The 25,445-nt window shown below is 39.7% G+C and overlaps 1 pseudogene; it reads left to right on the top strand.

Annotated features, from left to right (window-relative positions):
• The window catches only part of LOC138993490 (swi5-dependent recombination DNA repair protein 1 homolog pseudogene), a 42,575-nt pseudogene extending 20,112 nt beyond the window's left edge, over positions 1 to 22,463 (top strand).
• The last annotated feature ends 2,982 nt before the right edge of the window (positions 22,464 to 25,445 follow it).

Genomic DNA, 25,445 nt, shown 5'->3' with positions numbered 1-25,445 from the left:
TTGTGCAACTGTGTTTTGAATAAAGCCATGACAGTGTTAAAACAAACAAAAAATTCAATACTCCCGATTATTCCTTTATTGTTTCTCACTGTTCCCTGTGTTTTCTGAGACTACTGTAACTTAAAGTTTTGAAACAGAATTGCTTCAAATAAATTGAAGATTTGTTGTTAAAATAAATAAATAAATAAATAAATAAATAAAATCATTGGAAATGACCTAAAATGGTTACAGCCTAACAGACTAGCCAGAAACTAAGTTGCATTTGTGTAAACCTCTGGTTTCTTTTCAACATAGGTCAATTCGGAAGGGGTGATTGGAAGTGTACTTAATTATCTAACTCAATATTTCATGAATCAGTCAAATTTTTTATTGATTAATAGAAAAAATGATAGCTGGAGAGAGTAATTCAAAGTTACATGCGAATGTGAGACGAATTTCAATGAATTGCCCATGAATGTACCAAACACTATTCAGAACTCTAGTTACAGCTACGTTTCACTTCACTACACAGCCATGAGAGCATTTCATTAATCTTACCTCTGTTTCCCCTGTAAGGGATCATTGCGTTGCAATAGAAGGCAACCCCTGTGCAAGATCAAGTCTATGGAGCAGAGTAAATAACATTAGCATCCCATAATCCTCAGGCGCTCATTATCTCACAACCACACACATGCATACATATACTTCAGCACAGAAGTCCCATAGCTTAACTTGGGCTTCTTAATTAAACAGCTTTCTTTGCTAGATTACAGAGGAGAAAGTAATTTGCTACCATATTTGTCTTAATTCCTAAAATAATGTTATTGGTAATCTAATTGGTGAGTTGCAATCCAAATGATTGCAAGCACCCAGATAGGACCCCCATATGACTGTAAGATATTGACTTGTATTCCAAATTCCCATTGCCTCGTATTAGAGACTTCTTCCTAGGGGCACAAAGGATGAATGTTTAAAAACTCATTAAATGCTAGTTGAAATGTAATTTAATCACACAAAAATATCCAAATGATTTTCTAACCAAAAAACATCTGTACTCCCTTGTCCTCTTAATAATCATGCATTACAGTAAAGTTTGTAAGTTGTCTGACCCACTTCTGTGACACTGTTCTCTGATGACACAGAATATGTCTGTCCTATCTCCACATCCCAGAACCTCATCAATGTCAAACAGAGGTAGATGCTGAGAAACATTGTGCACAAAGGTTAGCATTTCACTGATTTGTATTGAAAGTATAATTTCTAGTAAAATATATATATATGAGTACGTAAATATAAGTATGGATACAACTTTATGTAAATGAATACAAATGTGTACATAGAACAATGGAAGAGAGAATGGGTGTCATTGTTCTACTGAGAAAAGCAAACAACAATCTCACATTTTTTGAAATAGTTCACCGTTTAACACAGCTGTGGAAGTTTCGCAGGCATCCAAAAGGCCCGTTTATTTTGTTAAAGAGAGGAATTCTGACATTGTAGGGCAGGGAAAGAACGCTGAGCAAGCAAAAGCAGGACTTGGTCAGCAGAAGGACTTTCTACATCAAAGGAGAAGGAGGAAGAGGGAGAGGCAGGTGGTCCTCTCCTTCCCACCATCTGGCCTCAGAGGAGGAAGGGGGCTTCTCTCAGAGCCTCTTTACTTTGCCAGTTAGGGATGTTCATGTTGTGGATCAGAAAGGGGAAGTGGGCCCCTAATGTAACATTGCCAGATTAGCAAATAACAGTACAAGATGCCTAGGTAAATTTGAATTTTAGATCAACAACAAACTGTATTTGTCCCAACTATTACATTTGAGAGTCCTGTATTTTCTCTGGCAATCATACCCAAGAAGTAGGAAGTGGAATTTCCCAAGAAGGAAGTTTCAAATTGACTGCAGGATTCCCAGAGTTCCATTTTTTTTCTTTCTATGCTACACCTGTCACATCGTGTCTCTCTCTGTGCTGAATCAATGACAACAGTGGGGATTTTTTAAAATCACAGGATGTTGTATTTGATTATGTTATGATGACTTCCCAGCTTTCCCAGCGAGAAAACGGTCCACTCAGGGACCTGGACCCTGGGCTCTCGGTAGAAGATGCAACTTCCCAGATGCTGGCATAACTCAGACTACATCAGAGGGACTTCCTGCTCTAAAGGAAGTCTGCGTGGCCTCGTGCCTTTGAACATGAGAAGGTAGCAACAACGGAAGGAGGTGAGTCTTGGGGAAACCTGGACCTCATTTCTGGCTCTAGCAACCAGCCTCTGCTTAAACAATGCAAGTCATTTCAACATTGTTGTGGCCCCCGGCATTCCACCAATAGGAGCTGACAACAACCCCATCATCTCCTCACTGAAAACAGTATGACAAAACTAAGATGGAAACTCTTTGGAAAAAAACCCTGAAATCTAATGGAAAACATTACCCTCGTTGTTTAAAAAATGCTTACTTCTCAGAAGGACCGGGGATGGCAGAGAATATGTATAAATATGGACTTTCTTTTTAAATAAACTGATGTCTCATTTCCCTGGCATTTTCAGAGAGCATGCCACCATAAGCCAAGACTTGAGAAGAATATTTCTCAATCTTGCATCTCTGAGCATATTGAAGAAAAATTTGCATTTTCTTGATGAGTCTGAGGCAAGATTAAAAACCTTGGTTATTGTGCCATCTGTGCTACACAAAACCAGGAAACAAGAAACAAATGCATGAAAAGATTTTCTACTTTGAGGGCTTCCAGAGGCGTTGCCACGTGGAGCACGGTTTGCACTTATGCTAAGTGGCCCGGCTGTGGGCTCTCACAGTGCTGTCATTTCTCATCGCTGTCATAGGTCATCATTTCTCCTTGGCGCTGTTTCCCATCCTCTCCCTTACTTTCAATGCCATTTTATTGGGAAAGGCACGGATCCTGTGACAAAGCTTGCGGAATTTGCCACTCGGAGGCATTTTTACTTACTTCTGCATTGCTGCCTATTTTCCAAGTGGCTGAGATTGGCAGTTTCTGGGAGGCTCTGATGGATAGCTTCATGTCAAGCACAGGTCCTGTGTACATACAATCAGGGATTTTCGTTTCAAATGTTGAATGGTTAATATACCTCCACATACATTAACAATGATTGTGTTGTTTTTAGAATCATATATCTATTATCAAGTCGTAATGAAATGCTATGTCTGACAGCTTCTGAACTCTCTCAGTCAGCTGAATTACCATATTCCTTCGGTTAGAGCACACTTGAATAAACATTTTAATGTTTCTGAAGTTGAGATAAGTCTTACAATTGATAGGCGTTTTTAATGTGATAATGTTCCTTGGGTTCCAGAAAAGCTGCTATTAAGAACAATGCATCTTTGACTGACAACTTCATAGATTAAAGAAACAGGAATCGTTTTAGAATTTTTTTCATGTACTGTTCAAAGTAGTTTATGCTGTGAGAAAAGAATATTACTGATATTACTAATACAGCCTTTACTCATCATCACACCTTCCCCCCACATCATTCTCTCTTCCCCGACTCTAAAGGCAAGTATAACGCCGATATATAGCCTTCCAATTCACTGTCCACTTTGACATACAGCCTTCTATTTCATGTACAGATATAGGGAATTTAAAATATCTGCTTTAATATTGGATGGTTTTACATTATAGAGTGACATAATAATATTGTCATGTGATTTGTTTGTATCACTCCACATTAGGTTTTGAGTACTATTGCAATATGGGTAGACACAGTCCTATAGTAATATCTGTAGGAATAGTTCATTGCTTTTAACTGCAGTGTGACCTTATCACAAATCACAATTTATATATTCATTTGTTTATTGCTGGGTATTTAGTTTGCTTTAAATTTTTTCTGCTACCAATGATCTTCAGTGAACGAGCTTGCTTGTGTCTCATGCTTGTGTGCCAGAATGTGTTAGAGTGGTGCACTAGACCCAGCTCCAGTGACTCCTGAGAGCCAATGGCGCCCATCTTTCCTTCTGCCTTCCATGATGATCATGGTAGGTGCATTTACACCATGGACAATGGCAAACCTACCAATCCAACTCCCTGTCCCCAGCCCGCACTGGATACATATTCCTTGAAGTGAAATCACTAAATACTAGGGAATGCTTGTTTTCATTTTTTCTGGATGCAGCCTATCTACTCCCACCTGACAGCAAATTAAAGTACGGCCTTAAAATATCTTTAGAAAGGCTTGACATTGCCAGACATGTTCATTTATGCCATCTTATTACTGGTTTCAGTTGCATTTTCCTCCTAACCAGTTGAGCATGTTTTCATATGCTTAGTAGTTGTTTGGATTTCCTTGCTTTTAAATTGCTTTTTTTGCCTGTTTTCAAATTGGCCAGGATTTTTCTCAATGAATTATAGGAGTTCTTTACATAGACTGGAAAATTAATCCTTGTTTGTTACAATCTACAAATTTGTGTACAATATACAAATAACTTTTGTCAATCTGTTGCTTGTCTTTTAACCTTGCTTATGGTATTTGCCATTTACTAGCTTTGTGACCTTGAGAAAGTTACCTAATACCCACGTGTATCATATTTCTCATCTGTAAGGCTGGAGTAGTAATAGAACCCACCTTATGGATTAGGTTGATACATGTCTATCAGTGCCTAGCAGTATTGCTTGTGTTGTTGTTATTATATTGTTCTATGAAAGTTCTGGGGTTTGATATAGTTCTTTTTTTCTTTGTGGTTATTTGTTGAAGACTTTTTTTCTAAATTCAAGAGGTGGAGAAAAAGACAACTCTATTTTCTTGTAGTTATGGAATTTTTTTATGTTTAGGTCACTTATACATTTGACTCTGCTTTCTTCTTCCCTTTATTCTGAGCACCGAGCCAGAATTCCTGGAGCCAGTAGGTGCTCAATACATGTTTACAGAATGAAGAAAGGGAAAGAGGAAGACAGGAATTCTCATTAATTTTTATAAGTGATCCTGCTAAGAAACTGGAAGGAGAGAGAGATGAAAGAAGAGTGGGTGGGACAAATTATTATTAACTATGCTTACATCCTTTTAAAATAGAAATCCCTTACTCCCTTTCATATTTATGTCAAATCTTATGAAAGCTTTAAAAATTGCTAACTTCTAAGAAAAGCAAGGACACTTGGTATTCAGGCTTTGAGATGTTTTATACACAATAATGAACTCTCCCTTTATTCCCTTCCCATATAAAATCTGGGTAATTCTTAGACCCTAAACTGTCTATCCATGAGTCATGTATTTTCTCTGTTTATTTGGGGGAAATCCAATTTATGGTCAAAATTGCTCTTTCAGGCCACTGCTCTTCTCAGTGTGCATAGGCCATATAGAACTAGCACGCAGTATACCTGTACCAGGTAGTGTCTATAGACTGAAGAGGTAAGGGTACCACTGGCAACTGAGGAGTCCCCATATTCAAAAATTTGGAAACCATCAAACTAAATGATAGGCAAATGCTTACCTAGAGCTGAAATTTTTAAATTCATGCCAAGCTGGAAAGCCTCAAAGTTCACTATCAGGTGATTTCACCTTGTTGGCACCTTGTATTTGCACACCTGCTTTCATTCCCTCATCAAGCAATTAAATTGTTCAAGTGTTAAATTTCTGAGATGAGGGATTTTATTCCTTTTAATAATATTCCCCATTCTCATGAGTTATGCAATGCACATCTCTAATGCCCACCTTACAACATTGGACCACTTTACAGGGGGCCCTTGACTTCACATGATTAGCCTTTCTTACAACCAAAATTTTTGTGATCAATCATCGCTGTGCCTAAAACACTCTTTTTGCACCAATTTGGGCTTAAATATATCAGCTCCCAAATGCACCATTCACTTCACGGTGCCATGGTTAGTCTCTCAGACATTTGCTTTTTCGTACAATTACCACTTTCGTGAGTCAGTAGTCTGTGATGCAGCCACCAGAATGCTGCTTTGGGGTTCATAACAATTGGTGGAAATGGAGAAAGTAAGAGTAATGGTGTTTAGGAAGGGGAAACTATTACAAGAGTGAAGTTACTATCATGCTGAAATTAAAATACTTAAAACCTCTGGCCTGTGGACCCAAGGGTCCCAGGTTCGATTCCGGTCATGGGCGCCAGAAACAAATTAAAAAAAAAAAAAAGAAAAGAAAAGAAAAAGAAACCACATTTAAGCCCTAACCGGTTTGGCTCAGTGGATAAAGCGTAGGCCTGCAGACTGAAGGGTCTCAGGTTCGATTCTGGTCAAGGGCATGTACCTTGGTTTCGGGCACATCCCCAGTAGGGGGTGTGCAGGAAGCAGCTGATTGATGTTTCTCTTTCATCTATCCCTCTCCCTTCCTCTCTGTAAAAAAAAAAAAAAATCAATAAAATATATTTTTAAAAAATAGTAAGATACTTAAAACCTCAATAGCATCCTCATTTGTCTTAAAGTGACCATTTACACATTCAGTTTATAATGGAAAAACATATATAAATGTGTGGAAAATGCTAGACATACATATAGGAAAATGTGTCTAAAAGGTGATATATAATTATGGATTTGAAGGAAGAATGTTACATGCAATTGGAAGGCGGTGTTCTGACTACATTTGTCCCTGTTTCTATGAGAGGAGCTCTGTTTAATGGATCTTTATATCTCAGCACCTTTTCTGAATTAAATTTATTGAGTAACATTGGTTAATAACATCATATAAATTTCAGGTGTGCAACTTTATAATACGACCTCTGTATACTCACTCCATTGGGTGCTCACCACCCAAAGTCTAGTCTCCTTCCATCACCATGTATTTGATCCTCTTCACTCTTCCCATCCTCCTCCAACCTTCCTTTTTATTGCTGCATTATTCATAATAGCCAAGACATGAAAATAACCTAAGTGTCCTTAGATGGTTGGATAAAGAAGATGAGTAGGTAGGTAGATAGATAAATAGATGATATAGATATAGATATAGATATAGATATAGATATAGATATAGATACATATATTCTATATATCTATACTAGGGGCCCAGTGCACAAATTCATGCACCTTGAAAGGAACTGTGGGCTGCAAGGGTCTTGGCCCATCTCCCACACCCCAACCCAGCCCCTCCTGCCGTGGCCCCTGGTTCCCTATCTGCCAGCAGGCCCACACCCACTGGCCCTGCTCCCACATGCTGATACCCTCTGACGGTGCAGAGTGATTGGAGCAGGCACCAGCAGGGGGTGTGAGCAGCAGCTGCTGCCCTGACGACAGCAGTTGGTGTGAGCACTGGGCGGGACCACAGTGCATGGGAGCAAAGAATATTCAGTAACCACCAGAGGCTTGCCCCAATGACAACGACCGGCGCCCCGCCTTGGTCTGGCGCCCAGCTCACCTGCTCCACCATCCCGCCACAGTAGATGCCCACCATGTTCTGCATGTGCCCCCTGCTGGTCAGCACACGTCATAGTGACTGGTTGTTCGGTTGTTCCGCATTCAGTCTACTTGCATATTAGGGTTTTATGTATATAGATATACATAAAAGAGATGAAATATTGCCATTTGCAACAACATGAATGGATTTTGAAAGGATCGTGCTAAGTAAAATAAGTATAGAAAGGACAAGAACCATATGATTTCACTCATATGTTGAAGCAGGGGGTCCCGCGGGGGTGAGGCCGACGGAGTCCTAACGCAGCATGCCTGACTCCGGAGACCAGGTTCAGTGACGCAGATCCAAGTTTATTGTGTGAGTGCAGCAACATATATAACGTTCCAGACCAATCAGAAGTTTACAACATCCATAGGGCAACCAATAGTAGGAAAGATCAGGGTACTATGTAGGAGCTCTAGGGGGTCTGCTCAGGCGGGCGATGCCACTTCCTGGTGTGCCGAGGAAGCTTGTGCAGGCGGAGTGTGCTCACGCCATTGCATCTGCCGCAGCACTGAGATAAATCTCCTGAGCTCTTCCCACAATATGTGGGATATAAAGCAAAAAGCAACAAACAAACTCATAAATACAGACAACAGAACAGTGGCTCGCCCTTACTAGCACCCAAGAGATGTGTGTTGCACCAACTAGTTTAATTGTGTGCGAGCCTCTCTTTCTATTCACTCTGATATCCAAGACCAATCTCACTCTGTAAAAATTTAAAGAACTTCGTGGTTAGAGCTTTCCTTGGTTTCTGCTCTCCCACAAGAAAGCATTCCCCTCTAAACTCCATGGATAACCCTCACCAAGCGTAAGCCTCTCGTATGGTCTACACAGATGCTCACTCACATGGAAGTGCCAAAATCCAGCTTTCCCCCATTCCTTCTTCTTATCTCTCCACTATTTCCTTAGCCAGCCATCTTCATGACAAAATGGATGGCTGCGATATTTACACATGAGCAAAATGACTCCATTTAAATGAATGTCCATCCTTCTGCCCCTTTTGTGGAGCTTTTCCCGGGTGCCAGTGAGAGCTTAGCTGGAGAAAGCCTGAAGGGATGGGTCTGTTATTGGAGAACGGAGAGAAAGGGGCATTTTACGAGAGGGGGATCATTATGATGCTTCCCATTAAAACATTTTTAGTGTTCACACTTCAAGCTTAACACGGTCTACCCTGTAAGTTGGCAATATCCCAGACCTAAGCACCAATAGGCTACTCAGGGCTTCCCGCAATGAAGGGCTTCGCTAGCAATGAAGCAGGCAGCTCTCTCTTTTCTCGTCACCATCAAAAGAATAAATTACTAAACAATAGACAATCCTGCTTCATTTAAAACATATGAAACACTTCACAATAGTATTGCCGTCTTTTTTGGTCAAATGGAACAGCTGTTTTAAAGGCATAGCATTAAACCTTAAAGATTCTGAATCTAATTTAGGATGATTTAGTCCATTAGAATACACACTCCCCACTAAGTGCAGGCTGTCGATTTCACTAAAGTTATAAAATTGATTTACAAAATGGTCTTAGAAGAGTCTATTTCTTTGAGACATTGTGATAAGATCTTCCTTTCAGAATGTCAAAGACCTTGCTTAATAATTAGATTTTTTTTAAGCCAACAGATGTTCATTTTTAAAATAACAACGACTAGAGAGACTCCCTATACATATAAGCCTGCTCTGAATGCTTATGAGGCTGTGGTCTAACCCCGTAAGTGTTTCCTGTTGTGAAGTTATACACTCAGTTAGAACTTTCCTGCCTGTGTATTTTTGCCGATATCACCGGTTGAACAATGTCTGTCAGTCAGTGCCACATGGGCCAAATTTATCTTTTGTTTCTGAGGTTTCATTTATTCTGCCACCTCATAAGAATGAACGACGATTTTAGCTCTACCCCTGTTACTAAGCTAGTGGTCAGCAATTTCTGGCAACTTAAAAAGAGGTTGGAACCAATGGTTTCGAATTCAGATAAATACATGGTTATTTAAGCCACAAAGGAAATAACGGCATCGAACCGGGATATTCTTGAAGTCAGCAGAGCCGCCTGCTTCCAATCAGTAAACCTACGTGCCAAAACATTTTCGGGGAAGCACATTTACAGATGTATTGTTGAACTTCCTGTGTGTCTGCTGTGAGAAGAAGCACATGCCTAAAAGTACAATCCTGCAGAACAGAAAAGGGTGAGAGAGCTGTGCAGCTGACACATGCTGTTCACGACCCTCTGAGATTTCCTTTTAGGTGGTAGTTAGCAGTATGGTGTCACATATGATCTGGGAAAATAGGCAGTCACAAAATCTAATGTGTCAGCAAAGATATCTGACAAGAAAGCAAAAAAGATGTGTGTGTGTGTGTGTGTGTGTGTGTGTGTGTCTGGGAACATTAAAAAAGTATAGTTTATTGGCAAAATTTTACACTAGGGCATTCTACGATCAATAGTTACCGACTAATTGCGATCAATATTTTTGAGCATCTACTTTATGTGAAGAATTGATCTCGACACCATAAGGCATACAAGAGAAGGAACTTATTAGGGACCCACCTTTAAGGAGCTAACTTATCTCTTAATTGGGCCCAAACACTAACACGTAGAAAGATGACAACTCTCAGAGGCGGAATATACATGACCAGGAGGTGGCACAGACAGTAAACGCTGTGCCTCAGATTACCTAGAGCCAGGGAGGTCGCTGACTATTCCCAGACAGAGGGAGATGATAACTGACCCTGAGCCTTGTTGTCAAAAGCAAGTCCTTTACATTCTAGTATTTACCCTTGGGCAAGTTCCTTGATCATATGATTCTTTAAAAATCAATTAATAAGCTACTCTATTCACTTGACTTCAGTGTCTCCTTCCTAATTTGCAAGGACCAAGCGAAAACCTCTCTCAAGAACACACAGAGTGTGGGAGGTGTATTCATACCTCTGAACAGATGTTGAATGAATAATCACAGTGCTTATTCTGAGCTAAATCCAACAACAAATATATTAAAAGCAAGAAACTCTGAATGTTTAAAAAACCATGGCTATTTAAAAAATAACAACTAACCAAAATTACATTAAAATGTTTGCCTCCCTGAGGTTAAAAGATCAAAAAGAGCACAAGAGTAGGAAGTGTAAATGCTCTCCATAGTAGTGGAATAGTGTTTAAGATATACTAGCACAATAAAGTCACTTCCAGTAGATGATGAGAATGTGTGTGTGTGTGTGTGTGTGTGTGTGTGTGTGTGTGTGAGAGAGAGAGAGAGAGAGAGAGAGAGAGAGAGAGAGAGAGAGAGAGAGATGGGGCAATCCAACCACCAAATAATAGAGATTATAGAGGAAATAGAGCCCAGCAATACTAAATACTCAAGGAAATAAAGTTCAACAGGATACAAAGGGAATCCCAGTGTAGACATTGTAGAAGCAGCACCAATTTCTATGAGAATAGTGTAGGTCTTGAGAGAACAGATGACATGAACATAATTCTAAAAACTAACAAATAGTCCAAGGCCAATGAGGGGGAAAATTACTGGCAAAGGAACATATAGAATATTGGATATTGGTAAGAAGAAGAAATAAATTAGATCCAAATGTCACATCATACACCATAATAAATTAAAGGGTAAAACACACACTAAAAACTATATGTGTCAGAAAAAAATAGAAAACACATTTGTAAAATGACATAGATAAATGTTTTAAAAAGAAAGTGATGAAATTCCAAACTGACAACATAACTAATGAAAGTCTCAAATTCCAAACATATAAAGAACAGATACAAATAATGTCAATGCTCACATTTCACTGGAATTAGAAAAGAAATGTAAATCAAAATTCACTTACCACTACACAGCTGTGAAACCAACCATAATAAATACTACTAATAAGAGTCGAATGTTAAAGACAAAAATTCTGCAGGGAAGGGAAGACATTCACAGTAAACCACTTGACTGAATGTGAAACAATATTTACGAAGCCATACTAACATAGAGTGTCCATGGACATAACATGCTGAGTGGGGGAGGCAGGCGTGAGAGTTTCAAAAGCTAAGTGGTTGCAATAGTTAATTTCTAACATTGTAACTAATGAAATAGCAATTGAAGCATTTTTTTAAAAATAAATATGGACCTAATTACATGAAGAAACACAAAAGGAATCGAAAGTCGTGACGGGAGGCTGGGCTTGTGAAGGAGAAATGTGGAGTAGAAGACTGCTGGTTTTTAGAAATGTTTTCATTCCAGTCAGCTTTGTGATAATGCTTCCTTTGAAAATCAATTTCTTTCTAGTGCAATTAATTGATTTGAGAACAACTTGAGCTTACTGTAAATTTCGCATTTCCTTATGCGCAATTTCGTCTGCAACAAATACTAGGAGGTAGTTAGCAGTAGTTAGCACCAGCTGAGATTGGAATACACAAAACACACACAGACACCCTCAAATATCTACCAGCTCCCTACATGCACCATGTGTATGAGCCACATGCATCCACAGCCCTTATTATGTAGGCATCTTACTCCTAAAGATGACCAGCAATAAATAAATACAACAGTTCTTCTTTGTTACACCAACACGGACAATTTTAGTTTTTGTAAGTTTTGCTCTTAACTAAAGTATTTCTAAAATAGGATTTTCTTCCTAATCATTGTGTGTCAAATCATTGTATGTCATTGATGAAGTATTTGAGCATTATGTCCCTAACCCCTGTGGCATTTGTTGGTTTGTTTTTTCATTAAGACTTTTTTAGAGCAGTTTTAGTTCTACAGGAAAATTTAGCAGGAACCACAGAGCATTCCCAACACACAGTTTCTGCTATTATTAATATCTTGCAAACGTGTGGTACATTTATTACATTTAATAAGCCAATATTGACACATTATTATTAACTAAAGTCCATAGTTCATTATTTGTGTTGTGCATTCTCTGGGTTCTGACCAATGTATGACCATGTGTGCACCTTTACAGTATCATTCAGAATAGTTTTTCAGCTCTAATAATCCTCTGTGATCCACATGTTCAGCCCCCCCCCCACCCCCACCCCCGACACCTGGAAATCACTCATCTCTTTACTGTCTCCATAGTTTTGCCTTTTACCAGAATATCACATAGTTGGAATCATAGAGTATATCTCTTTTTCAAATTAACTTATTTCACTTAGTCATATGCACTTAATATTCTACAATGTGTTTTTATGACTCGATAATTCGTTTTGTTTTATTACTAAGTAATTTTCCATTGTATGGATGCACTCGTTTGTCTATCCATCACCTCCTGCAGGACATTCGTGTGACTTCCTAGTCTTTGCAATTATGGACAAAGCTGCTATAAACAAGTGTGTGTAGATTTTTGTGTGAACATAAGTTTTCAGTTCATTTTGAGTGCAGTTTTCAATTTAAGGAACATGATTGCTGGATCATATGGTAAGGATATCTTTAGTTTTATAAGGAACCACAAAGTATCTTCCAAAGGACTGTACCGTTTTTCATGCCCAAGAGCAACGAGTGAGCGTTCCTGATGCTCCACCTCCTTGGCCGCCCTGGGTGCTGTCAGTGTTTGGGATGTTGGGCATTCTAATAATTGTGTAGTATTGTAATTGTTTGTTGTTTTCATTGCAATTTCCTAGTGACACTTTTTAATTGGGTTGTTTCTTCTCTAATTGTTGCATTTTAAGAAGTCTTTGTATATTTGATACAGTCCTGTATCAAATATGTAAAGATTTTCTCAAAATCTGGCTTTCATTCTCTAAATAGTGTCGTTCACAGAGCAGAAGTTTTTAGTTTCCAGTAAGTGTAACTTCCCTTTCTCGTTTCTGTGGTCGTGCACAATTTTGCACAAGTCGGTGATTTTTAGGAATTCACAGACTGTGTGTTAGCCACTGGCCACATTTATCCTTTTCAACCATTCATTCCTTTGATCAGATAATTCCATTTTGAATAAAGTCCCCAAAATAATAAGTCGAGATACTCAGTAGCATAACTTGTGGTGAAAAGTGAAGCATGGTAACAACCATGCTTGGGTAAAAATTGCTGTTTAATATTTTAACCCTGCTGACTTGGCTTCTGTAATTATTTGCTTGCTAAAATAATAGGAAAGTTATTTTGATTTTCTGAACTTATATAAGTTATCCCATTCTATTGAGTACTCCATTGGTTGTGGTTTGAATACCCCCATGGATAGTGATCTTACTGGTCTTTCGAAACACATTCCTCTGCACCTGGAGATCAGGACTGCACAATTACTCTAAATTGCCTCAGTGGCTCCAGATAATGTGTTTCTGTTGACTCAGTGGTCCCAAGACACAAAACTATAATTAATCTTTGTAACTAACTTGCTCAATCTAAGCTTCTGTAACAAACTGCTTTTTGCAAACCAGGTTCCTCATTCCAAACCTCGAGATGTAATCAATACCTTTGTGATATTTGCCTACATAAGTCTGATGTTTCGGCCAAGAGGGCACTACAAGATTTGGGGAGCAAATTTCCCCCTCATAGTCCTGGCTTTGAAATAAATGTGGCTCCTTAATTCGACTTTTTGAGGCGTCCTTGTGTGATTCGCGCGGTACAGTACAACAAAAGCTAGAAACCTAATGCCAAACATTTGAAATTGGATAAGTAATACAAGAGAATACTAACAATATGAAATACAAATGGATATTGTGTTAAAAATTGCTACCATGTCAATATTCTTTACATACAAAAATCAGTTCATGGAAATATTAACAAAGTAACAGATAAAATATCATGTATACATTAATTTCAACTAACTAAATATGTAATTTGACAATTAAAAATTCAGTAACAGGTACTAGTTAGAATAAGTAGCACTAAGCTGCTGTAAAAACAAGTCCCACTATTTCATAGTGAAAGTTTACTTTTCATTCATGCAAAGTTGAATACAAATGTTTCAGGTAAACATCAGCTAAGGGACAAGTTCCTCCCATCTTTGACTCTACCATCCCCTGGGCCATGCAGTGAGTGCTTGGCCATTTTTTTCCTCTGCATTTGGCTGGGAGATGAGCAAGAGTGTGAGGAGGAAGCACACAGGAAGTTTTTATGGGCCGGGTTTGGAAGGTTGAACTCACTTGCACCTACGTGGCACGCCTCCCTTCAAGGCAGGCTGAGATCAATGGTCCCCTGTGTGCCAAGGAGACAGAAGGATGCTCTGCACTTGACAAAATGAGATTCTCGTTTTCTTAGGCTCCTTTCTCCTTTCAGTTTTGCTTAATCTGTAATAACACATAAGTATCCCATATTATCTTACTCACTTTTGTTCCTGAGTCCAGATGATGAGAATTCGGCTAGCACTTATCCTAGTCTATTAGGTTCCTGTGTTCAGATAGGAAGAGAGTTGATAGTTAGGATAATGTATCACTTCTTTCTTTAAAGAAAGGAAATTGAAATTTGCAGTGTCTCTGAGATTATCCCTTATTCTTCATTTCAGACACCTCCTACATCAGCTCAGATTGTTGCCTGTCCAATTTAAAAATTCTACAGCAAGATTGCATGTCTTGCCAAGGAAACAATATGTAACAATCCTCTCTGTAAGTGATGCCTAATTCCTAATCTACATATTTCTGTGGGGTTTTTTTTAAGAATAAGAAAAATGTCAAAGAAATTTTCTAAATAGCACAAAATACCCTACTTAAATCTTCTAACCAATAACTACTATTTGGTTAGGCATTGGTAGCATTCATCAGTGTTGATTATTTTATATTAACATACTTATTTTATATAAGGATCTGTAAACGTTATATTTTGGCAGTGAAAAATCTTTATCATAATAATCTATTCTAAAATGTGTTTTTTTTTCTATTTTAATGACCACTTTTCCATTGTTCTCCAGTTACCATTTAATTTTAACAAAAGTTTTGTAAAATTTTTGGAAATTTTATAGAGTAAGTCAATCATTATTATTATCTTTTAAAAAATTAACTTATGTACTTGCTTCCTGATTTTTTCTATTGGGAAAATAGTTTTTACTATTGTCAATTTGTATTAAAATGTTGCATATGGACTCTTAATATATATTTGCATTTCATCTATTTACAGCATAAATAGTATTTTTATATGTACTATATTTAATCTTTGTAATTATGAATATCTTAATTTATTTCCCTACTAAGGTTTTATTATATTCTGTTAATATATATGTTATGTTTCAAGATAAATCACTATTTATTGCTTTTGTTGTTATCACATTTATTTCTTCATTATCTAACTACATGTCATTAATCTAAGTATGCAATTGATCTTTTAAAATATATTTTTATTGATTTCAGAGAGGAAGGGAGAGGGAGAGAGAGATAGAAACATCAATGATGAGAGAGAATCATTGATTGGCTGCCTCCTGCATGCCCCCTACTGGGGATCGAGCCCACAACCTGAGCATATGCCCTTGACCAGAATCAAACCTGGGACCTTTCAGTCTACAGGCTGATGCTCTATCCACTGAGCCAAACTGGCTAGGTCTGCAATTTATTTTTTAAATATTACATTTAAAATCTTGCAACTTTTTAAACTTCCAATGTTTTGGTTGATGTCTTTGATTTTCTATATAATTAAATTATATAAATGTACTCCTTTTATCACATTTATACATATATATATATATATATATATATATATATATATATGCCTAAGAGACTGAACAACCAGTTGACTGATCGCTATGATGCACACTGACCCCCAGGGGGCAGACGCTCAATGCAGGAGCTGCACCCTGGTGGTCAGTGGGCTCCCACAGCCAACCTCCCATGGTTCCTCCCCCCAGACTGGGTGAGACAGGCTGATCGGCCCCAATCACCAGGCCGAGGGACCCCACCCATGCATGAATTCATGCACCGGGCCTCTAGTTTTACTATAATGACAAAGAGTATTTCTAGAATGAATCCTAAGAGGAGAGTTGCTGTCAGTTATGAGATCAGCAATTATTTTGGGTGTTTTAATATCACCACCTACTGGAGAATTAAAATCAGAAGGTTTTACTTTGGAAATCCTCATCAACAGCAGTATTGATTGAATTTAAACATTCCTAGATTCATAACATTTTTTAATGTGTTAAGGTCCTAAACCCTATCTTTATAAATATGGGAAATAGACACAAAATGGCTAAACAGTACAATGATTTGCCCCAAATCAACCCCTAATCTACACTAATAAAAGAGAAACATGCAAATTGGTGTCACTCCACTATGCTCACCAGCCAATTGAATGAGTATGCTAATTAACCCAACAAAGATGGTGGTTAATTTGCATACATAGGCGCCCAGCGTCCCGTGAACATCATCGGAACCCAGTTCACTCTGAGGTAGGCCCTGTGTGGGCCCTGAGCAGTGTAGGAAGGGCCTGAGCCAGGGTGCTCCTGGGCAAGGGCAGAGCCGGCCATCGGAGCTGCGGGGAGGGGGGGGGGGCCCTGCCCAAGCCTAAAGCCTCGGCCAGAGGCGTCAGGTCTGGGCGGGGGGCAGAGCTGGTGATCGGAGGGGTCTGGGGGTCCCCTGCCCAGGCCTGATGCCTGGGCCAGAGGCGTTAGGCCTGGGCGGGGGGCGGAGCCGGCGATCGAAGGGTGATGGGGGCCAACGTCTCTGGCTGAGGCATCTGGTCTGGGGGGGGGGGGGGGGGGGGAACGGAGCCGGCGATGGGAGGGTGATGGGGGTCGATGCCTCTGCTGAGGCGTCAGGCCTGGGTGGGGGGCCTAGCCTGAGATTGGTGTGAACTACAGAGGAAACACCTTTTCTGACCGCTCATTGGCTAAGCTCCTTGTATGCTACTGGTAATATTCTTAGTAACGTGAGTAATAAGAGTCCAAAAAGGTGATCTAGGGTTTTTCACCACACTTCTGGAGAAAAAAACGAAGGTCCACTGCTGGAGGGCTAAGAAATGTCATATCCTGCCCTAGCCGGTTTGGCTCAGTGGATAATGCTTTGGCCTGAGGACCGCAGGGTCTGGGTTCAATTCTGACCAAGGGCATGTACCTAGGTTGCAGGCTCCTCCCTGGCCGGGCCCAGGACAGGGCTCATGCAGGAGGCAACCAATCAAAGTGTTCCTCTCACGTTGATGTTTCTCTCTGTCTTTCCCTTTCTCTTTCACATTCTCTAAAAATCAATGGAAACATATCCTCAGGTGAGGATAAAAATAATAATAAAGAAATGTCATATCCTTTGAAAGACACATCTTGAAAATGCCTAAAGAAATTTGTCTTTTTCTTGGTGAAGGGACTGGAGTCCGTGCTGATGAAAACACCTTGGTGGCTGCGGTGACTGGCAGTGACTGCAGCAGCGGGGTGATGGTGCCTTCCCCTGATCAGCCCGGTCGCCTCCCACAAAGGGAGGCCAGACTGCGGCTTAGGCCCACTCCCCAAGGGGAGCAGGGAGCGGGCCTAAGCTTTCAGTAGGACATCCCCTGAGGGCTCCCAGTATGTGAGAGGGGGCAGGCTAGGCTGAGGGACCTCCCCCACAAGTACACGAATTTCGTGCACCGGGCCCCTAGTTATATATAAAATGTTTATATAAGACCAATGATATATAAGCCTATGCTGCACATCTACTAGTTCTCACTCCCATGATCTGTGTTCTATAATTTGCCTTTCCAGGGTAACAGACGGTGTTCATTATAATACTGGCTAAAACACTCTTGAAGTGAAGGCAAAGTTGGTTTTCCTATCAAAATTACTTACCAAAATTTCCCATATTAAGAGCTAAATTTCTATTAAGTTCTTATGTTGTATCCTGCAGATAAGCATTGATCAAATTACTTAGTATGAGCAATCTAGTTTCTCCTATCTCTCTTTTATTTTCTCACCCACAATTGAAGAAAGAAGATAGTACTTTCCAACTCTCTGATTGACAATTTAAAAGACCACTGGAAATTGTGTGGGAAAGCAGGCCATCTCTGAAACTGTATGTTAGAGGATAAAATGGTGCCAAAGGATGCTAGTAATTTCACAGTGTCCATCAAGAATTTAGATCACATAACCTTTGATGCCACAATTTCACTTCTAGGAATTTATTCTACAAATATCAATTGTAACATTACTGGTGATATCAAAAGTAAAAAAATCTGGAGACAACCTGTTATTAACAGGAAACTGATAAGATAAATTATAGGTCATTGATACAGCCATACTATATGAAATACCTACAGCTATTTTTTAACATGACATAATTCTATGGGTACTTATAAGAAGAGTAAACTTTATGTTTAAAGAAAGAAAGCCAGTTATATGTGTACTATCATTCCACTGGTGTAAAACTATATAATTTTATATTTATAATAAATACATATTAAAATATGGTTTTACATAAATATAATTTTATAAATATATGATAATGTATATACACATAAACAAAAATGCATTTGTTTATGCCTAGAAAGGTCTCTAAGGCATGTTCCATCTTTTCAAGTTATGATTCATAACAAAAAATTATCCTACACTCTGGGGTAAACTGGAGGGGATTCAGGAACAGCTATGTGGAGCTTGGTACAAAAAAAACCAAAACACATGATTTTTTTCTATGTTTCAAAATTAATATAAAATCCATACAGTATTTGGAAAGACATTAAATACTAAATTTAAGCTTCAAAAGTTGTCAAATATTAAAGTATTTGTAAGTTTGCTACAATTAATATAATTTTTAATACATATATGATTTTATTCTTGAAATGGCTACATGTAATTCCTAATCAAGACTTTTACAAATGATTTAGTCTAACTTTTGATAGCTATGGTTGATTTAAAAAGCTTTATTGCACTACTATACAATAAAAAAATTTTACAACCATGCAAAAATTGTCACACAGCTGAGAGCCTATCTTTAATTGAATAGGTTTTTCTTTTCTATCATTGATAACTGTAATGTTAAAATTTCTTTGATGATGCAAATGGATTCTCAACTTAATTAAATATTACCATACCTCTAATTTGCAAAAAGGCATGTGCCTTGTTACAGCAGTCACCTTCAAAGTCATCTAGATGCCCCAAAAAAGGATTCATGCGCCCTAAGCAGACAGAATTATATAATACATGTGGTGTACTAAGTTGAATAGTGTCCCCCTCAAAATTCATGTACACCCAGGACCTGAGAATGTGCCTTTGCTTGGCATAAGGTTCTATGAAGATGTAATTAAGGTACGGTTCAAAATAAAATCATCCTGGATTAGGGTGGGACCGAAACCCAAGGACTTTCCCTAAAAGAGCCAGAAAAGGAGAAGACTTGGTGACAGAGAGCAGAAGGTGATGTGACTATAGAGGCCGTGGTTGAAGTGATGCATCTGCAAATCAAGAGATGCCCAGGATTGAGGGCCAGTGCCCGAAGCTGGGACAAAGACAGGAATGGGCTCTCCCTCAGGCCACCAGAAAGAACCAACCCTGGGGACAGACTGACTTCAGACTTCTGGCCTGCAGAAATGTGAGAGCTTAAATTTCTGTTTTAAGCCACCCTGTTTGCAATAATCTGTCATGGCAGCCCTGGGGTATTATGGATGCCACCTGCACGCCCCCCCTTCCCCCCATGAGACTTCTCAGGGCTCGGCTGCTGCCACACTTTCTGCAGAAGGAATCACATGTAGCCATCCCCAGGGTCAGCTGTGGCTGAGGAGTGCAGCGCTCCCTTTTCTGGAGGTAAACCAAAATTTCACTTTCAAGATTTCACTTTCAGCCCAGCACCCCACAGGCCTGTACCAGTCCATCATCTCCCCAAACGAATAGTTCATGAAAACAACCTATGAGGGCGACACCTAGAGGACAACCAAGGAAAACCAGATCGTCCTTCAACCAGTGGGACAAAGCGTCTTAGAATGGAGAAGGAGGAAAACCATCAGAATCTTTCTGAGAAACCAGTTTTTTCCACAGAAGGAAACTGGAATTGCACACAACGTTTAGACACACAGACAGTGAACAGGACGAAAGGACATATTTGAAAAATACCTTCAAGAATATCAGTGCACGTGGGTCTCAATCACTTGATCCTGGGTCCTGCAAGTGATCTCCAACACGATATTGTAAAGGGGAATCTTCCCACACCAGGATTAAATGAAGAAAAAGCAAATGGGGAAGCAGGTACAGGAGAAAAATGACCTTCTTCAGAGGCTAAAACTAGTCAAAACGTAGAACTCAAAGAATGGCCTGTTTCCGTGACAGCTGTTAAAGATGCGAAGAAGCTTAGCCGGCTGGCACTCTGAGAGTTGCAGTCAGGCATGTCTGAGAACAAGAAGCTCTTTACTCAGTTGACAGACCACCTTGGGTTCCATGATGAATTGCTACATGATAACAGAAATGAAGAAGAGTTTATAAGTGTTTCATTCAGATTTTTTTTTTTCCAGAGTATCTTTGAGAATGACAAGTAAGTTTAAGGGAAGATATAAGCTATTAGGGCTTAGAGAAAGCTAACCTTGTGTACATCAATTTAGAGCATTCTGTTATATAAATATAAACTAAGCTCTAAAATAAACATTTGCTCTTTTAGGTAAATTTGTCCAAGAAAATTTGAGAGTTAAAAAATGTGAAAAAAAAATAACTTGTATTCAAAAATAATTTGGATAATTCTGGAAGTGAATTTTAATGTGTTGTTTTGTTCATTGTGGTAAAGAGGCTTTGTTGAAGATTAAAAAAAAAAAAAAAAAAAGTCCAGTCTGGTGAATGTCTAAACCTAAGCTGGTCTGAAAATGCCTGCCTCTTTCTTAAGTTTATGACCCTTGTTTTCATCCATTTATTGCATATTTCCATCTGGAAGGTCTAGCAGGTAATTAAATTCATGTGCATGTACAAATTTTTTAAATTATAATACACATGGAGATAAAAATTGGGGCCACTGCATAAGTCACAAGCCTTGCTCACCGCCAACCCCTAAGCTGCTCCATGTGTCCTGCATCAGCCCCTTGGGCATCTGGAATGGCAGTGCCACCCCAAACCCCCACCCTGCCTGCGGAAGCAGGTGCCCAGACAGCCGAGCCCGCCACGCCCTCCCCTCCTGCTCCTTCCCCATCACATCCCTCTAGTCTAGCCTGTGTCCAATCCCTGAGCTGCGTCAGGCCCCACAATGGTCAGACATCCTGAAAAAAGTGACAATGTGGGAGCCCTGGGTAAAAACTTCAATTATACAATATCTTTTTGCCAACTTCTCCCCATTTCCACCAGCTACTGTCAACTCTGTTTCTATAAGTTCAGCCTTTTTTATAAAAAAAAAAATTCTACATATAAGGTACCAAACAGTATTTGTCTTTTAAATGTCTCTGACTTATTTCACTTAGCATTGTGACCTGAACTAATTATGGATCCCTCAGCTCTGTAGGGATGAGATGATTTTAGCCATTTTAGCCATTTTAGCCATTAAATTTTAGCCATTATAGTCAGAGATGTTCTTTGAAAGTCTCTGACTTGTGCCTGGACAACAATGGAAATACCCATTACTGCTGCTTTGTGCAGCCCTAAATGCATCCACTTACCCTGGCCATGTTTACTTATTTAATAGACGTGTTCCTTTAATCCCTCTGTCTAAGGCTGTTCGTCCCAGGGCAGACACTGTTTACAGAGTTGTGCTTAGTCTGAGGGCACTCGCTGATGCTTTTGTTGATGGCGGAAGAATAATGGGAGCCTGAGGCCAAGTATTTTGATCAGATTAATTCATGTTATTTGGCAAGAAATAGAAGACAAGTAAAAAGTGAAGCCCAACTGGTGTGGCTCAGTGGTTGAGCATCGTCCTATGAACCAGAAGGTCAAGGTTCCATTCCCAATCAGGGCACATGCCCGGATTTCGGCTAGATCCCCAGTAGGGGGCGTGCAGGAGGCAGCCAATCAATGACTCTCTCTCATCATTGATGTTTCTATCTCTCTCTCCCTCTCCCTTCCTCTCTGAAATCAATTTTAAAAATTTAACTTTTTTAAAGTTAAAAGAGGGAACCAGCGAAAGCTTCCCCTATCTTCTCCACTGTAAAGAGCAAAGAAGCATAGATGGGAATAATACCAAGGCTGTTTAGCCTTGACCTCGCCTCTTCTTGGCTGCAGAGTCAAATAAAAACAGGCCCAAATGAGCCTGGCCCAATTTCAAACGAGAGAGTTCTTTTTACTCAAGAATACGATTTTTGTTTTAGTCTTCTACCTCACAGTTCTCTCAAAGATTTTCCCTTTCAGATCCGTGCTGCACTGTGACAGTGAAGAATAACCTACTGGTTCTATAAAATGTGAGCTCAACTGTCAGGCTCGAGGATCTTGGTCTCATAGTCAATTTAGGGTGAAATTTTACATATTGCATTTTTGTTATTCATATTTACCGCCCCAATTCTTGTCCTTCACTCTGAGAGTGGGGACTGGGAGTATTTGTCTTGAGGCCAAGGGAGAGGAGTGAAGGGTGGGAGTTGGGAAGGGCCCAGGGCAATGGAGAAGCAAAACACTGGATGTTTGTTAAATCTCCAGGGAGTGTGCTTCCCACAAAAAAAGATGAAGGTTTAAGGAATAACTTGGCTAAAATTTGCAATCAAATCAATTCATAAAATTGTTATACTAGGTGCTTTAAATAATTTTTTTTAAAACCTTCTTTCTTGAGCTATTATGAAATGAATGGAAATAATTGCCGGGGAATTTCACATCAGTATCTCACCCTCTCGCTGTCGCCAAATTCAACTTTACACTTACACACGATAACAATCACAGTGACATATTTAACCCTCTCTTGTGTGTATTTTGTATAACACCGTATTCTCCTGTTCTATAAAGTTTGGGAAGAATGTGAAGCTGGAGCTGGACGCTCCAGTTACAGTGGAAGTCTGTGAGCTGGTGCTCCCTCTGGTGAACCATTTTTGAATTGCACATACTTTTTTTTTTTTTTTTTTTTTTTTTAGTGCAGGAACACTTCACTCGTAGGCCAAGAAACATCTCATAAAGCCAAGACCAATCAGGAAGTAAACTCAAAAAATAGCTGCATGATCAAATATGCATGAATCTGATAAGATTGAACTGACTGTATTCACCAGAATTCTTCTAAAGGAACTTGTTAAAAGTAAATGGCTTGATAATAGCCCGGAATGGCAGCTAAAACAGCAAGGGACTTCTCAGTAATAATTATTTTAAAACATTTGTTCTGATTGATAAAGCATGGGGAATCTGGGAGAAATTCCACCTGCACCCTGGGGACAGTGCTGCATAGTAGAGTAGGAGCCACAGAAAAAACATGCTAACTAGTGTCCAAGTGACCCACTTTGGGTAACCAGAAGCCAAACCCTTCCCTAAACCCTTCAAGCCTTCAGCAGAGAAGACAGAAAAATAGTGACCTCTGCAATAAACCTAAGAAAATATAACAGACATAAACCTCGAGCTTGGCTATGAACCTCTCTGACATTTTTAAGGAGTAAGGAGGGTAAGGTGTGAGTCAGAGGATGGCATCTGGTTTGGCAGTCAGTCAATTATTTGTGGAGCTTAGAGAACATCTTTCCATGTTTCTACAGAGTTGGGGCTTTCTGAGTACATTTTGCTAATAATAATAATAATAATAATAATAATAAGGGTCTGATTCTGAGCTAAGAGCAAGTCTTGGGAAGTTAATTTACAACTTTATAGATAGTGAGAGATCCAGAGAGGGAACTGCCGGGGGTCTCATGGTATGTGTTTGCATGGCAAGGGAAAATGAGGCCCAGGACTGTGGAGACATCTCCAAGTTATGAAAGAGACACCAGGGCTCCTGGGGCCCTTGGAGGGATATATTTACATTCCACACAATTTGAGTGGGAGCCCAGCACCCTCTCCATCCCATCTCCAGGAAGCAAAAGTAGTCTCCCTCCTTTCGGGCAGTTGCCCGTTTCTCCTGGATACAAGCAGAAGAAACCCATTTTTCTCTTTCTCTCACCTTTGGAGCATCTGGCCACTTGTCATTCCAGGGGAATGCACTGGAGAAAAAAAGGAGTTTGGGTTTGAGACACCCAAATGAAAATAACAATTGAAAAGACAATTGGAAATGGATGTCAAGAAGAAGCTATTGGAAAATAGATTTGTAAATCCTAAAAGCAGTCAGTTGTCTATTTGCAGATTCCGTATCTGCAAATTCACCTACTCAATAAAATTCATTTGTAACCCCAAGTCAATACTCTTAGGGCTTTAGTGGTTATTCACAGACATGCACACGGAAGCAAAGAAGATGAACTGCCCAGCGAGCATATTCCCAGCTGAGGGCAAACGAGGAAATGTCCTACCTTCTTGATTCAGCTGTTGTACTGTAAATAAATGCGCAGTCTATTTATATCATCATTTTTGCATTTTTGTGCATTTTATTGGTAAACTCGCTGTTGAAAATGGCCCCAGGCATAATGTAGAACTGCTGTTTGCAAGTCCAAGTTCCTAAGCACAAGAAGGCTGTGATGTGCCTTGCAGAGAAAATATATGTGTTAGATGAGGTCTGTTCAGGCATGAGTTGTAGTGCTGTTGACTGTGAGTTCAGTGTTACTGGACCAAGAATATATATTAAATAAAGTGTCTTTCAACAGAAACTGGCATAAAAGCTCTCTCATCCATCCTCAGTGTCTTTATAGTCAAAGAGGGGACAGCTCCACCCCCTCCCATTAAGCGGAGACTGTCTGGTAACAATAACATTACCTGCAAGCTCTATTGCAAATAGCATTTTATTATCTGCTTACATTACTTTTTCTCCACTAGATGGTGAGTTTTATATTGAGTGGGACCGGGTTTTACCATTGCATCCAGGGGGCATACAAGTGCCTGGGTTAAGAGGAATAGTTTAAATAAACCTGAGATGAACGGGGAGGGTTTAGTAGTCTCTAGTTCTGATTGCAAAGAGCATTTATGATGTTCTTTATTCCCAACACCAATTTATGCTTTGGGGCGACATGCCACCCAGTCCACTAGGAAAGTAAGGACGCAGTTTTGCTCAGATAAACATCCAAAGGACGTTCTCATTGTTTAGTTCAAAGAACTTGCAAGTCTCTGCTGCCCCCTCTGGCGGCTTACAGAATCTGCAGGGATGCCTCGGGGTACAGGAAGCTCTTGCAGAGGCCTCTCTACGGAGAAACTGAGCCAATCTCCTTTAAGGAAAAAAGGGAGGCTAGGACAGGTGGGGTAGCGCCGGAAAAGAGGGGCGCGCACCGGCGCAGGAGGAAGCGGGGGGCGCGCGCGGAAGCCGGACGCACAGAGACGGCCT

This window comes from Myotis yumanensis, unplaced genomic scaffold (assembly GCF_028538775.1).
Source record: "Myotis yumanensis isolate MYYU_CA2020_CCGP unplaced genomic scaffold, mMyoYum1.0.hap1 SCAF_15, whole genome shotgun sequence".
Classification (NCBI taxonomy): Eukaryota; Metazoa; Chordata; class Mammalia; order Chiroptera; family Vespertilionidae; genus Myotis; species Myotis yumanensis.
This window is presented reverse-complemented; position numbering and strand designations above follow the sequence as displayed.